General features: G+C 51.3%; 1 protein-coding gene across 2 annotated transcripts in view; it reads right to left on the bottom strand.

Moving 5' to 3' along the window:
• ZHX2 (zinc fingers and homeoboxes 2) overlaps positions 1–16,558 on the bottom strand; it is a 175,763-nt gene that overhangs the window by 96,045 nt on the left and 63,160 nt on the right. The gene's annotated exons all lie outside the window — the stretch shown is intronic.

Genomic DNA, 16,558 nt, shown 5'->3' on the forward strand with positions numbered 1-16,558 from the left:
TCCTCAGGTGATTCTGTGGCACATTAAAGTCTGCAAAGCATGCATTTCTAATACCCTTCATCAGGGAAGGAAGGAAGAAAGTCAGGAAGTCATAGCCCATTCCCCAGGGGAAGAGACAGGTTCAAGAAACCACAACTTGGCTATCAGGATTGTAATGATGCTGAGTGGTAAAGCTCATCCAAACCTGAGTTCACGTGATTCCGGAATCAGTGTTCCCTTCCTCTGTGCTATTCGGGGAAGCAAAATGAGAGGGTGATGGGACAGGCAGGCCTGGCTTGGTGGGAGGGGCCAGGGGCGAGGCAGTGGGCCAGGGATCAGCTGACGACTTCAGGCCTGGAGCACTGACGGGTGAGTGCTCAGTGAGGGAGGCATCGGATAGGGAGGGAGGCCGGGCTCCCCTCCTCCTCACTGTCCTCAGAGGCCAGCAACACTTCCCAAAGTTTATCCCAACTTCTGCATTGAATCCCAGTGATTAATTTACTCTGATTCCAGTGTAGCTGGATTTGCCCTCTGCCCTTAGAACTGACCATCCGGCAGGAGAAGGCACCCCAGGAGGCAAGCTGACCTGGGTAGCCCAGCACTGATCAGCAGGAAGGACAATACCTTGAAAAGCCCCTTATAGTTTAGAAAGAACTTTCCATCCACTAGCTTGCCTGCTCCTTCAAAGGACTCAGGGAGAATCACTGGTGCTGTTCTGCAGTTGAGGAAACTGAGGCACAGAGAGGTTACGTGATTTTCCTGAGGTTGCACAGCTTTCCGGCAGGATGGGGTTGAGGTCCTCTGAATCCAAGTCCAGAGGTGTGAGCTCAGCTGCTTCCGATGGGGAAAGCGATCACATCACGGGTTTACGGTACCCTTCATTAGTGTCTAGGGCTTCCCTGATAGCTCAGTTGGTAAAGAATTCGCCTGCAATGCAGGAGACCCCGGTTCAATTCCTATGTTGGGAAGATAATGCTGGAGAAGAAATAGGCTACCCACTCCAGTATTCTTGGGCTTCCCTTGCGGCTCAGCTGGTAAAGAATGCCCGCAATGCGGGAGACCTGGGTTCGATCCCTGGGTTGGGAAGATCCCCTAGAGAAGGGAAAGGCTACCCACTCCAGTATTCTGGCCTGGAGAATTCCAAGGACTATATAGTCCATGGGGCCGCAAAGAGTCAGACACGACTGAATGACTTTCACTTTCATTAGTGTCTAGGGGGCTTCCCTGGTGGCTCAGATGGTAAAGAATCTGGCTGCAATGTAGGTGACCCGGGTTTGATCCCTGGGTTGGGGAGATTCCCTGGAGATGGGAATGGCAACCACTCTAGTATCCTTGCCTGGAGAATTCTGTGGACAGAGGAGCCTGGAGGGCTACAGTCCATGGGGTCACAGAGAGTCGGACACGACTGAGTGACTAACTGGATTAGTGTCCCCCGACTCCATCCTGCCTTACTCTCTGCTCACAGAATGGGTTTACTGAATAGACTTGTGGACCAAGAAGAAAACAGTCCACAACCCTCAGAGGGTGTGTGACTGGTACGTTCCTTGATGTAAACTGGCCAGCAGGCATCCTTGGTGTATCGGTCATGTATTCCGTTATGTAATGTTTGTTCTGCTGTACATGCTTCCTCAAGGAGGTTCAGTGCACACAAGGCATACAGGCGACTGACGTCAACAAAACCTGGACGTCGCACTGGCTCATTGGCAAACGTTCCTGGCACGTTAATACCTTGCACCACCAAGTGAGGGTGGCCGGATGCAAGGTACACACAGCTGAGCAGGGCAAGCCACAGGGTTCCGCCCTCCCGGCTCCTCCTCAGGGCTCCGGTGGCCACGCGCTCTGTCTGGGCTGCTCGTGTTGCTTGGTTCACCCCGGTCCTTGTGCAAAGGCTGGGGGCTCAAGAGACCACCCATCCTTGCCACACTCCAGCAGGGCCTGAAAGTGCTTTGCCCCAGGAACTTGGGATGAAGACACCGGCCCGCTTCTGCCTTTACACCCAGCAGCCTCAACCCTTCGCTAGCCCCTTCCATCAAGTTCTCCCCCTTTTAAAACAATATTGATTGGCCTATAGTCACTCAGGCCCTATAGTTATTTGTGTTTATTCTAACTCAGAACTTAACGCCGTTTGAACTGGACTGGTATCGTCGCTTGGACTGTGCTTCATTACAGAGTCGTATGAATTGTGAATACTCCGCTTCAGCCCAATTGTCCCCCAAATGCTTTGATTTTTGAATTTATCAGAATGCAGGGTTTTATAGGCACGCATATAACACTTTAGAGCAGAAATGCCTGCATAACAGTAGCTATATTTTAGGTACTAACATCTGTGTATAACAAACACGTAGTAAGTATGTTGTAATTCAGTTGCTCAGTTGTGTATGACTCTTTGCGACCCCTTGGACTGCAATAGTTATTAAATATTACCATGTCAAGGCCCTGATGCTAGGAAAGATTGAAGGCAAAAGGAGAAGGGGGCAGCAGAGAATGAGATGGTTAGATAGCATCACCTACTCAATGGACATGAATCTGAGCAAACTCCAGGAGACAGTGGAGGACAGGGAAGTCTGGTGCATTGCACTCCACAGGGTCACAAAGAGTCAGACACGACTTAGGGACTGACAACAACAACCAACCATTATTAAACGTTGAATATATTAAATATTTGATGAACAATCATCTGTTGAGTATCCACATATTGAGTAATCCCATATCCTGATTCTATGCTAGGCAGTAGACAGACATAAATAAGATCCAACCCCTACCCTTAGGAAAGTCACAGTATATAAAAGGAGAAAGATACGTAATAGACCGAAGGTGAGGGAGGACAATGTGTATAGAGGTGGTACAGGTGGGAGCAGCTCACGGATGCCCTCGTTTGTCTCAGGATACAGACCACACTCCTCGTCCAGGGCCTCTGACCCTGCGGGCTCTGGCCAACGCTCATCACTCCCCCTTCCCTTTGCCCTGCTGTGTTTATGGGCTCCCGAGGCCCAAGCTTTTTGAACCCACTGGATTCTATGCAGCCATGTGGCTACCTTATCTTAGACCCTCTCTAGTCAATGCTCCGTCCTCCCACTTCCCCAAATTAACTCTGAATTACCCTGCAGGACCCAGGAAGGTAATGCATACAAAACCCTTAGAATCATGTAAGTGCTAGATATAGCACTTACATGTGTACGTATGCACGTACACAGAATAGTATGTTAGCTACTATTATTATTGGTGATACTTATTATTATCCCCAATTGACTAGGAGTTTCTTCTTGGGCACAGAGGTGTGGAGTGGGGCTTGGCTGGAGCTGCAAACAGTGAATTCTTCTTGGAGCTGGGGAGTCTCAATGAAATCAGTTCCATTTTCCCATTTAGCCTTTTCTATTTTTTCACCTTTTTGGACATGCATATAGGATCTTAGTGCCCTGGCCAGGGATCAAACCTGTGCCCCCCTGCATTGGAGGCACAGGACCATGAATGAAGTCCCTTCCCTTGAACTCAGCACTGGGGCATCACCCACTAGACACTTGATCCTTCCTCACCAGTGTGGGGGGGAGGGCACTGGTCTCGGAAATGACACATCTGAGTCTGGTCTTGGTTCTCTCACGCACTTGTGTTGTGACCTGATGCCAAGCCCTGCCCTCCCTGGGACCTTAATTTCCTCACCAGCCAAGCAGAGCTCTAAACGGAACCTGCCTCCTGGCTGCACGGGGATTCAGTGCCGTGGTGCCCACGGCAGTTCCTGAATGTGGAAATGATGCTCGCGTTGTGAGCAGCAGCATAAATGAAGGAAAAGGCTTTCCACTGCCTTTCAAGCTCTCCCAGTCTTCCTGGCTCAGCACACCTCTCCCCAGGAAATGATCACAAGGCGCAAAATCCCAATGAGGAAAAATCTGCCCATAGGATTTTCCCTACAGGTCCCTCCTACCCACCCACCCCCACCCTGACCCCGCCGGCCTAGTTTAATCCCATTGGATGGCTGGACAACTGCAGGGGAAAAAGAGGAACAGTGTTTTAACCGTTCGGAGAAGAAGAAAAACACCCAGGGTTACTCCCTCTCTCGCAGTTTATTCCAGTCCATTTTTTCACTCAGCAAATATTTAGCAGATGAGTAAGAAATTCCGGGTCTAGTAAACAGGTCATGATGTCCTGGGGTGATGGCCTCATATTGAGGAGAGGATGAAGAACCCATGCAGGACAGTACCGGGGATCAGCAGGTTTGGGTTGGGGCTACTGTGGACTGAGCACAAGAGAGGAAGGTCAAGTTCAGAGAAGGTGGCAAGTTACCGGCCACTTCTGTGCAGCCACGAGTCTGCATGCCGGAAGTGTGGCCTTAAGTTGCCTGTCTTTGCACCAGGAAATGTTCCACTTAGGACACCAACACCACCTTTAATTCATAAGAGCGATCAGCGAAGGACGAGCTCAAAGGTCACCACTTCCTGAGTGCTTGCTCTGTGCTGGGCACTGAGTGGGTCTTCCACGGCCTCTCTCTCTTCATCACAGCAACTCTGAGGAGCAAGTACTCAGTACCCACTTTGCAGACAACAAATCTGAATCTTAGAGTGATCACACGTATCACCCCGAGTCACAAGAGAAAACATCGAGTGACGGGTTTGAATTCAGGCCTGACTGAACTGTCTTTCTATTCCCCACTACTCCCAGTGCTGCCCCTTAAACTTTGGCTGGAGCTGCTGGCAAACTGGGCCAGCTCTTCCACCAACACCAACCTACGCTTCCATGAAGGCCCCATGTCCCCACGCGAGACTGCAGAGGAGGCCGAGTTCACAACCTCCCCAGGGTGTGGGTGCAACTAGAAGCATTGAACACTGACGAGAACACTGCATGCTACTCTAGAATTGGTCTGTGTTTGTTCCCAAATATTTCCCCTGAAAATTGTCAAATACAATCAACACTCTAAGATGTGCCCAGCACCAGGCAGGGCAGTGTTTAATTTGCTCACTGCTGTCTCTTCGTTCCTTCAGCAATCTTTTTAAAAATATTTCTTTATTTATTTGGCTGCACCAGGTCTTAGTTGCAGCACCTGAGATCTATCTTTGTGGCACGTGGGCTCCAGAGAGCATGGGCTTAGTTGCCCCCTGACCTGTAGGATCTCAGTTCCCCGACTAGGGATCGAACCCAAGTCCCCTGCATTGACAGGCAGATTCTTAACCACTGGACCACCAGGGAAGTCTCCCTCCAACAGCTCTCTGTGGGGCACTGGCTTCGGGCCAGCACTGGGGAGATAAAGTGAGCCCTACCCTTGCAGGACTTCCCAAGTGGTGCTAGTGGTAAAGAATCTGCCTAGCAATGTAGGAGACTTAAAGAGACATGAGTTCGATCCCTGGGTCGGGAAGATCCCCTGGAGAAGGAAATGGCAACCCACTCCAGTGTTCTTGCTTGGAGAATCCCACGGACCAAGGAGCCTGGTGGGCTACAGTCTATAGTGTCGCAGAGTCGGACATGACTGAAGCGACTTAGCATGCATGCATGCTCCCTTGCAGCTGGGCCAGAGAAGAGACTGCAATGACGTGATGGGGAAGCACACGCAATGGTGGCAAGATCACCAGGGAGGCAGATGGAGGGCCTGGGGGAGGGCAGCTGGATCTGAAAGGCAAGCGGCAGCAAACCTGGTCAAGAGAGGAAGGAAGAATCCAGAAAGCCAGAGGGAATGTATACAGGGCAGAGGCAGAAGGAGGTGCATGGGGCATCCAGCAATGGAAGCTGGCCAGAGTGGCTAAGGCCGAGCAGGCCAGAGAAAGAGCAGCAGCCAGCTCCTCCAGGGACTCGCTGGCCTTTAAAAAGCTGGGTCTTTATACCTGTCAGTGAAGGGAAGTCACCAGAAGAGCTGGATTCTCAGGGTCTGCAGTTCTCGGCACACAGTGGCCTGCAACAGTCTTTGTTGAATGGATGGCGGGATCCTGTTTGCCCCCTGGCCCCCTCAGGTCCTCTGGCAATGTGAGAAGCACCGCCTGGGACTCTGCCATCTTTACAAAGAGCAACCACAGGGCAATCTGATTTGTGTAGGGAAAAATTCTCCCCGGGGCACCTGGCCTGAGCCTCCTTCTGTCAGGCCTCGGGGAACCATGGCTCCGGCGTGGTTGTCGGCAGATGTGTGCGGATGAATACACCTTTGATTACAGCTCATGTTTCCGAGGGAAAGACATGGCTCCCTGGAGACTGGGAGTCTATGAAAATGAGCCCGTGCAAAAGAGATGTAAGTGAGCTGGAAACGCAAGCGCTCTGGGCGGGTGCTGGTTTCTTTCTTTAAAGTAAACAACAGCAGACTGGACCAGCCTGGACGAAAAGCAGGTTCTTCGTCATCCCTAATGTGTGTGTGTGTGTGTGTTCTTCATCATCACTAACGTGTGTGTGTGAGTGCGTGCTCAGTTGTGTCAAGTGTGTGTGTGAATGCGTGTGTGTGCACGCGCTCAGTCGTGTCCAGAGGTGGTTAAAGGGACTGGTCTACGAGAAAGTGGTACCTGCTTAGGAAATGCAAATGTGATCACCGAGAATGGGTGTGCCAGCTTCCCTCCTTCCTGGGGACACTCAGCCTTGGGGACACTGATTTAACCCAAATTTCTTCACCATAGGGAGACTCACAGACCTAGTTTATTTATTTTTCTTTTTGGGGGGGCGATTCCTCCTCATACTGCATTCTGGAAACTGCTGTGAGGCAGCAAGCTGGTGCAATTGTAGAACTCGCTGTGTTTGTTTCCCTTCTCCCAGCTAACACAATCCTGTGTTGTCTCTTGTGTGATATCTGAAAACTGCTGTATCACATATTTTGTCCGGCATAAGGCAGAAGGTTAACAGACCCCGTTTAGAATATGGTTTCCACCACTTAAGAGCTTTGTGTCCATAGACAAATTATTTTCTCTCCTCTGAGCCTTAGTTTTGCCATCCACAAAATGGGCTAAGATGGGACTTATATAACATTCTAAAAGTTGGCCCAAGTTTGAGCCCAAGCGTGTCTGAACACAATTATTCCATTTTCCCCACGCTGTCTCTTGAACTTTGGACATGTACCCCGACCCCAGCTCCGATTACTTGGCACATAACAGGTGCTTAGTAAATGCTGGTTCTGCCTCCCTTCTTTCATCTATCTATTTTCCCACTATGCTGAGTATAAATTGGAGTATCCAGGAGGTGCTTTATAATCCCATGCTATATTGGGTCCTCCAACATGCACTTTAGTGACTGAGAATACAGAAGGAAAAAAGCAGCTAGTTGTGTTTTCTCTCCCTTGACTCTTATTTTGAACTCTTTATTAAATATCTTAAGTATTATTTGCCTTCAGGGTCAAAACACAGTTTTCAGAGATGTCCACTCTGCACTCATAAATGAATTCTCGCTAAAGTCTCTTTCTTTTTAAAAATTTTAAATGTGTGTGTGAGAGAGCATAAATGTACTGACTCATAGCTGGAAAAACTCTCTCTCCCCAACACATTCCAAATTTGTCGAGTCACATGAACTGAGTAAGAGCGCTTAATGTGGCTGCTAGCCCCGAGCTGGCGAGCAGTTACGCCAGTGAAGGCTCGTCTCTCCCTTCCCTGCCCCCTGCTCCAAGCCGGCATATCCAGGGACTCTGCAGATGGCACTGAATACCCGATACAGGTTCAATGAATGCAAGGATTGGACAGGACCTGGCAATTACCTAGAGCCAAACTCAAATTCTGCAAGACTGTGTAATATTAAAAAAAGAAAAAAAAAAAATCAAAGAAAAATTTACATATCAGACTGCCAAAATCTAACAACTTTGCTTACTGAATCAGGTATCTGCTGGGCATGACATCAAGCACTTGACAAGCATGACTCATTTAACCTTCACAGCCAGCCTGTGAGGTAGGGAGGTTATGATGACCCTCGCTTTACACATGGGGAAACTGAGGCAGGAGTGTTAGTAACTTGTCCAGGGTCCCGCCATGTGTCGATGGTGGAGCTAAGATTCTACCCAGTGCAGCTATAGAACACATGCTCTTACACATCCAACCATTCATTCTGGAAGGAAAGAATCTTTCTGCTGCACAGAAGAAAGAAAACTCCATTTATTCTGCAAATATCTACCCAACACTAGAATCCAAACACCACATCAGATGTCAAAGAGGCGGCTGCTGATGAGCATGGGCAAAACCGGGCAATTTGGTGACTGTGTCCAGTGAGTCTGGAATTGTGTACAGGAGCTATGATGTTTGCACACACAATTACAACACTAGTAAGTAAAAAAATGGGGCTTCCTTGGTGGCTCAGTGGTAGAGTCCACCTGCCAGCACAGGACACGTGGGCTTGATCCCTGGATCAGGAAGATTCCCCTGGAGGAGGAAATGGCAACCCACTCCAGTATTCTTGCCTGGGAAACCCTATGGACAGTGGAGCCTGGCTGGCTACAGTCCATGGGGTCGCAGAGTCGGACATGACATAGCGACTAAACAACAACGAAAGTAAAAACAGCACCAGCAGAATTATAAAGCGGGATGCCTGGGGGAGGCTGGGTAAGGCGATGACTCTGGCTGGGGTGATCTGGAAGGCTTCCTGGTGGAGGTGCCATTTGAAGTGGATTGAAGGATGTGTAGGATTCAGACAGGAGGTGGCTGGAGGAGGTCCTGCCCGCTTATCCCAGTGAGCACACACAGATGGCCATGGCCCTGGGAGTTCTCCACTTGGTTTAGACTTGGGATCCACCCACCCCAGGAATGGCTGAGCCTCCATGTCTGCAGATGAGGAGCACGGGTAGAAGGAGGGTAAGAGGTGGCCAGGAAGGAGAAGATCGGGAAGGGGCTGCAGGACACTGGAACATGGGGTGGGGTGGGGGAAGGGAGCAGATCTCGCCAAGCTCCAAATGGGCTTCCCCAGAGCAGGCTCCTTGTTCCGTGGCCTCAGTGTCTCTCATCTGTGTGCTGAGTCGCTTCAGTCATGTCCGACACTCTGCAACTCTATGGACTGTAACCTGCCAGGCTCCTCTGTCCATGGGATTCTCCAGGCAAGAATACTGGAGTGGGCTGCCAGGCCCTCCTCCAGGGGATTCTCCCACCCCAGGGGTCGACCTCGTGTTTCATTATGTCTCCTGCATTGCAGGCGGGTTCTTTACCACTAGGGCTACCTGGGAAGCCCCCATTCCTATCTATAGGGAGGAAGACAAAGGAATTGTCTGGGCGGAACCTTGGAGAGCTCCCAATTTATCCCATTCATTTGCAGGTGAGAGGATGGAGGACCAGAGAGGGGCTGGGCTTGTGGATGTCCTTGGATCTGAATCCAAGTTTATGGGATGACAACGCAGAAGTCCCAGTTGGGCTGCTCTTCCCACATCCACACCCCGAGGGGCATGCGACCTCTCAGAAGTCCAGGAAACTCCAGACACGCTGTGGGAGGGGAGACGGAGACCCCAAATGTGCCTCAGCTGGGTCCACGGGCATCAGGCTCTGACTCCCCCCGCGGCCACGGAAAGTTAGGCCCCAGTGCAGCTGGCCTGGCCCCCCAGCGGGTCTCCTGGCTCGGCCCTGCCCCCACCGGCACCTGTCCTCAGCGGACCCCTCCCCCACACTCTGGAAGCTTCCAGGAAACCGTGACCAGTTCTCCTCGGCCCCGGATGCCCCTGACAGGCTGTACATCTGGTCGTGACTCACAGCGCTGGATTTCCGCCCGGGCCCTGCATCTTGAGTGGGGCGCCCAGTCTCCAGAATGAGCGCCCTGCCCACCCAGCTGTGGCAATGGGGGCTGCTGCCCTGTCAGCTCACGCCGAGCTCGTCCACGGGGCGCCTCGGGCTCCTGGCTTGACACTGCTCTTGGACTGGGCTCAGGCCTGAGCCATCTCCGAGGGTCCCTCAGATTCCAGGCTCTTCAACCAAACTCCCCTCTTCTCGCAGGGATGCTCGCTGCCCCCCTAGCCAGCCCGCAATGCCAAATCTTCCTCCTCCCCTGTCCTGCCGTCCCCAGCACGACACTCAAGGCTCTGCTCCCCTCTGAGAGCTGGTTCGGCTCGGCCCTGCTCCAGGGCTGGAGGGCTGGGCAAGGGGGTCCTGTGTCCCCGCGGGGTGGTGGCCTCCGAGGGTGGGGTCGCATACAATACAACCGCAGCCATCACGATGAATGCCAACTGCTCGTGTGGGCATCCAACGTGCCCACCTTCAGGCCTTCACGACTGCCGCTTCCCCACCTGGAAGACTCTGCCCCGAGTCTTTGGCCTCAGCTTCTTGTCCAAGTCACCTCCCCAGTGAGGGCTTTCCTTCCATCCTGCCCTCTGCCTGTTTTATTTCTTTACAGCCCATGTCCCATTCGCCTTGTTTATCATCTGGCTCTTTGAGGGAGAATGAGAAGAAGGCATCGCTCTGTCCTGCTTGCCACTGGATACCCCACACCCAGCTCAGAGTCCAGTACACAGAGGATACACTCAGTAACTGTTCCTGCAGTGGGGTCCCCAGCGATGCTGGGCGTGGTGGACATGCCTGGATCTTGCTTCATCCTCACACAAGCCCTGTATGGTCAGCATCACTGTCCTCCTTTCACAATAAGGGGTGTGGGGCTCAGAGAAGTTGGGTGGATTGTCTAAGGTCACTTGGCCAGCAAGTGGTGGAACTAGTATCAAACTTGAATTTGCCTGATAGGAAAGCCCGTGATTTTGACCACTGGATTCTGCTGTTTGCTTTTGGTGTTTTCAGAATCCCCATAGTGAGGACACAGGGAAGACCTGTGGATTGAGTGATCCACATGCCATGTGATATGGACTGAATGTGTGTCCTCCATACCCTGAATTTATATGCCTGTGTGCTGAGTCGCTTCAGTTGTGTCCAACTCTTTGTGATCCCACGGACTGTAACCCACCAGACTCCTCTGTCCATGGGATTTTCCAGGCAAGAATACTGGAGTGGGCTGCCGTTTCCTAGTCCAGGGGATCTTCTTGACCCAGGGATCGAACCCACGTCTCTTATGGCTCCTGCATTGGCAGGCGGTTCTTTACTACTCGCGGCACTTGGGAAGCCACGTTGGAGCCCTAACCCCAGCGAGACTGTATTTGGAAATGGGACTTCTAATGGTGGTTAAATGAGGTCATAACAATGGGGACCTGATCGCATAAAATTAGTGTTCTCAGAGACACCAGAGAGCTTGCTCTCTCCGAGTACAAAAACCAAGGAGAGGCCACGTGAGGACGCAACTAGAAGGTGGCCGCCTACAAGCAAGGAAGAGAGTCATCACCAGAAACAGAACTGGATGGAACCTTGCCCTTGGCCTTCCATCCTCCAGAAACTGCAAGAAAATACATGTTTAAGCCACCCAGTGTATGGTATTTTGTTACAACAGCTCGAGCAGACGAATACAGCTTGTTTTATGGAAGCCAAATTGTCCGGTCTAGGAAGGTAAGTCCTCCTTCTCTCCTCTCCTCCTTTCTCCCTCCTTCGTTTAAGCACCGACAGTGCAGTGAAGCATAAGAACGCCCGAGGAGCTCCCAAGAGACTCACACTGGTGGCCCATGGTCTGGATACCAGCCGCAAAGCTGTTTTGTTGGGTGGGCACGTGTTTTTAAAACACCACAAGGAATCAGAAAGCTCTTAGCCTGGTCCTTGCACAAGCACACTGCTCCTTGCTGTCCCTGTCCCTCTCTCTGCGGGCTGGGTTTGGGGCCAGGGACAGCAGGTGAGCTATGCAGCAGAGGGGCGTGGTTCGGGGTGCCCTGGGGCAGAGTGACATTGGGCAGGGAGAAGGGCGCGGGGGAGGGCGGGTCACCGGAGGCTGCAGGGAGAAGGTGGCTTTGGCCTGGGCCCTGGAGGATGGACAGGAAATCACCAGTCAGAAGGGGAAGGAGGGTGCATTCCAAGGAGGGCAGTGGAGAGGCATGGTGCAGGACAAGGGCATGGCCTGAGCAGGGCGGTTGAGTGTGGCTGAGTGTGAAAGTGCAGGGGCTAGGGCACGGGCTGGAGGGGTGAGTGCCTCGGGCTCAGGGACCCCTGCACACCAGCCCAAGAAGTTTGAGCACTGTCCTCTATCCAGGAGTCACGACCAGGAGTCACGGCAGGCTTTATCCAGGAGGGGTCACCAGACAAGCTGAGTTAACACGGGCGGATGCTGGGTTAACCACTTCCTCACTGTGTGACTACACGCACGGGTCGCCCTGGGGCCATGTGGCCTCAGGCCCCTCATCTGTAAAATGGGAGTCACAGTGCTATACATCTCAAAGGGGTATTGTGGGGACTGCGTGCATGCTCAGCCGTTCAGTCACGTCCGACTCTTTGCGACCCCCTGGACTGTAGCCTGCCAGGTTCCTCTGTCCATGGGATTTCCCAGGCAAGAATACTGGAGTGGGCCGTCATTTCCTTCTCCAGGGGATCTTCCCGACCCAGAGATTAAACCCTCGTCTCCTGCATTGACAGGCGGGCTATTTACTGCTGAGCCACAATGGGAAGCCCCATTGTGGGGATTAGAAGGACATAAAATGTGAAAAGTCCCTAGTACAGTTCCTAGCACATTGAAGGCACTCAGTAAAGGATATTTGCCATGCTGGTGGGAATTTGTAACTAATCTAGTGGTGACAATAGCGTGGGAAGTGGCTGGGATCAATTGAAGACTCTGTCTGCTAAGATTAGTACAGAAAAGTAAGAAAAACCCTGAGGAAGGACACCGGAAATACAGGAAGCAGGAGATAATTGTGACCTTAAGATCAGCCTTCTCAACCTCTATTTCCTCATCTGTAAAATGGGACTCTCCCCTCTCTGTTCACATAGGGTTTCTATGTGAATCAAGTAAGAACAGACATGTGAGAGTGCTTTTAAAGCTAATCAACACCAAGGGACCACAAGAGTTTCATTTTTGTTGTTTTTTTTTTTTTAAATTTCACACCGAGGGGAAAGATGTCTGGGGGTAGATACGCACACATGGGCTCTTATTTCTGCAAACATCAGGCAAGAAAAGTAGCAAATGACAGGAGAGCAGACACAAGTGAGAACATGATGGAAAGGGAGCCAGGACGGTGGACCTTCCTGGGATAGCCTTGTTCCTGCTGCAGCCCAGTTGCCGGTCGTTTCTGCACTCACACTGACCACTCAAAACTCCTGCCAGGTTCTCAGTCTTAAAAGCATAGATTTTTCCAACTGGAAATATGATTGAATGCATTTCCCACAATCTAGAGATGAAGCTGAGAGTCACAAAAGAGAGCTGGTTAAAACTCATCCTCGGGAGACAGACGGCCCGCGTTCATGTCCTGGCTCTGCTGTGTGACTTTGAGCAAGTTGCCCAACATCTCTGTGTCTCTGTGACTATGCTCAATTGCTGCAGTAGTGTCTGGCTCTTTGTGATCCCACGGACCGCAGCTCACCAGGCTCCTCTGTCCACAGGATTCTCCAGCCAAGAATACTGGGGTGGGTTGCCACGCCTTCCTCCAGGGGATCTTCCCAACCCAGGGATGGAACCTGCATCATCTTGTGTCTCCTGCATTACAGGCAGATTCTTCATCCACTGAGCCACCTAGGGTGACTGGGGTTAATAAGAGTACTTACTCCCACGATTGGTTTGAGGAGCTTAATGAGTTAATACCTATAAAGCACTTGGAATGTCCCTAGCACCTGGGAAGACTCAGGGGAGTAAGAGTTACTATTATTACTGTTTAAGGGCACAGGTTATCTCAGTGGTAGAGTTGAGAATGCATCTTTGCACAGCCCCACACTGAAATATTTGATTCTTATCAACACACCATGTTTACTCAAGGCGGAAAATGGACTGACCTGTTTTTGGAATAAAGTGCACATTCATGCAGCCTGAGTGCCCCATTTCCAGAACATTCCAGGCCACCGAAGTCTGACAGTAAAAATTCAATGGAGCAACAGGGCCTCTTGGACACGTTTCTTTCCCTCTCATGTTGTACTGTCTGGGGAGGCAGTAAAAAAAGGCTCTCACAATTTAAAAAATTAAACAGGAAGGAGGCCCAAATAATTTTGGAGCAATCTGCTTAGATGTGCTGCGCTGGGCTACTGTCGCCCTGCTGCACTCACGTTTCCATTTCCAAAGGTCTGTCACGACAGTCTTTCCTTTCTGCCTCCTGACAGATGGTGATTCGGAAAGTGGGTTCTGGCAAGAGACTAGTTGGTTCAGATCTTCTTGCTACCAATCTTGAGTTCAGTAGTCTAGGGACGTTTATTTAATCTTGTCTGAGTCCGACAAAATGAGGAGGGGACCAAACGCCAGTGGCTGTTGGGAGAGCTGGAAGACGCACACGAAACCAGAGCCCCGCGATAATCACTCCCTCGTCCAGGAAGTGCTTCTCACGAGCTTAACAGCTCCTCGGGGCTGAGGACTCAACAGCCATCAAAACACAGTGCCTCTTTCCAGGAGTGTGATGGGGGAGGCTAGACGATGCGACAAACAAATAAATAGCCAGTGCCAGGTAGCCAGATGTGCTTTGAAAAAAAAAAAAAAACAAACAGAAGATGGTGGAGATTTGAGAGGTTCTGGCTGAGCTATGACCCGGAAGTGGGCAGGGAAGTCCTCCATGACAGCGTGCCTTCTAAACAGAACCTGAATGACACGAGGGAGACCTTTCCCACAAAGATAATGGGGGAGAGAGTGTTCTAGACTGAGGAAGTAGCAAGGGCAAGTGTGTGTGCGTGCGCGCGTGTGCGTGTGTGCGTGTGTCAAGGCTGGTGGCAGGTAATCCCCTGGGATTACCATAAGGACTTTGGCTTTTGCTCTGAGATGGGGGAACCAGTGTAGGGTTTGGGGTAGCGATTGACAATCTGACCTGTGTTTTTAAGAGGTCTGTAGTTTTCAGGAGAGGAGACAGTCGGGGTTTTGTGCATGAAGCGAGCGGAGGGCTGCAGCTGAGAGGGGCCAAGAGGACAGCCAACGGCAACTGCAATGACCCACGTGAGAGGTGACGGGGCTTGAACTGGGAGACGGGGATGGAGGTGGCAGGGAGCAGTACCACGGGGCTGAATATGACCCCAAAGGTGGCATTCACGGCCACAAAAATGGGAAAGCTGCCCCCTGGAGGGGTGCGACGTGGTGATCCTGGGAGACGGCGGTCACACTGGGGATATATTTTGAAGGCAGAATAGACAGGACTTATCAGATGTAATGACGTGGGAGAGAGAAAGAGGAAACCAGGATTATTTAAACAGAGGTATCTGTTTCCTAAGAAGTTGAAGAATGAGAGTCAAGAGTTAATTTTAGATGTGTCCAGTTTGGGAAGCCTCTTCACAAACGTTAGGCATGGTGATGATGCTGGTGGTGATGGTGATGATGAAATGGTGACTTGGTGAGGATTATGACACTGAAGGTGTCCTGTGTGCTGGGCACAGCGCAAAGAACATGAGATGCATGAATCTGTGTAATCTCCATTGTCACCCTCATTTAATAAACCGGTGTAGTGGGTTGAATTTTGCCGCTCTCCTCCAGTGATATGTCTATGTCCTAGTCCCCAGGACCTGTGAATGTGATCTTATTTGAAAAGAGTCTTCGTAGAGTAAAGGCTCTTAAGATGAGATCATTCTAGCTTCTCCAGATGGCCCTCAATTCATCAACAAGGGTCCTCATAAGAAACACCTGGAGAAGAATCCCCCTATAGAAGGTGATGGTGAAGGCAGAGGCGGAGCTGGGAGTGATACAGATACAAGGTACACCAAGAAGAAGCAAGGAAGGACTCTCTCCCAGAGCCTCCAGAGGGAGCAGGATCCTGCTGACTCTGGATTTTGGACTTCTGGCCTCTAGAACTGAGAGGTTAGATTTTTGTTAAGTCACCAAGTTTGCAGTCCTCTGTTCTAGCAATCACAGGAAACTAAAACAACGAGGAAAGTCCGGCACAGAGAGATGAAGTAACTTGCTCAAAGTGACACAGCAAGAGAGCAGCAGAGCTGGGAATGTTTGCCTTCAGAGCCGTTCACTCGGTAGGTGGGTGCCGTTCACCCTGTGTCTCCAGCGAGGAACTGCAGGTCAGAGCCACAAGGCCATACCTGGAACAGAGCTGGTGGACGGCAGGGCCAGGCTCCCTTGGGCTTCTAGCAGGGAGGGCGGACACCTTTCCCTGCTCTCGATCCCCACCTCTCCACTTTGAAAAACCCAGAAAGGCCCTTGTCCAGACCGTCTAGTGCCTCTTGGCCGCCACCACGTGGATCCAGGGCTTTGCTGGGAATGCCGTCCAATCTGTAGATTCTAGCCTCCAGCTGCTCTGGGTCCAGGAACAAGTGGCCCCAGAGAGACCCTCGTGGGGTGGCGGCCTCGGTACATAGATTTCAGTGCCACCAAGGTTCACAACAGTCACTTAGCAACAGCCTACCATTTGGATTGCAAAACCACCTCCTCTTTCTGTGATACCGACCCTGAAAACCTCTTGGCTCCCATCCCACAGGGGACATGGGGACTGAAGAGGGAGGTGAGCTGGGGCAGGGCACACCCGCTGCTCTTGAATCTCTGACCGCAGCTGAAATCAGCCCTGGAAGAAGCAGAAAGGGTCCATTTTCTCTCCGTCCGATGCCCGGGAAAATAATTTTACCAGACAAAACCCAAATATTGGGGATCCAGGGAAGATGATATCCTTCCCCACCTCCCCCCATCCCCATGCCTCGTCAAAGCTTCAGCATTTTAAGAGATGGACAGAGGGACTTGTGACAAT

This window comes from Dama dama, chromosome 21 (assembly GCF_033118175.1).
Source record: "Dama dama isolate Ldn47 chromosome 21, ASM3311817v1, whole genome shotgun sequence".
NCBI lineage: Eukaryota > Metazoa > Chordata > Mammalia > Artiodactyla > Cervidae > Dama > Dama dama.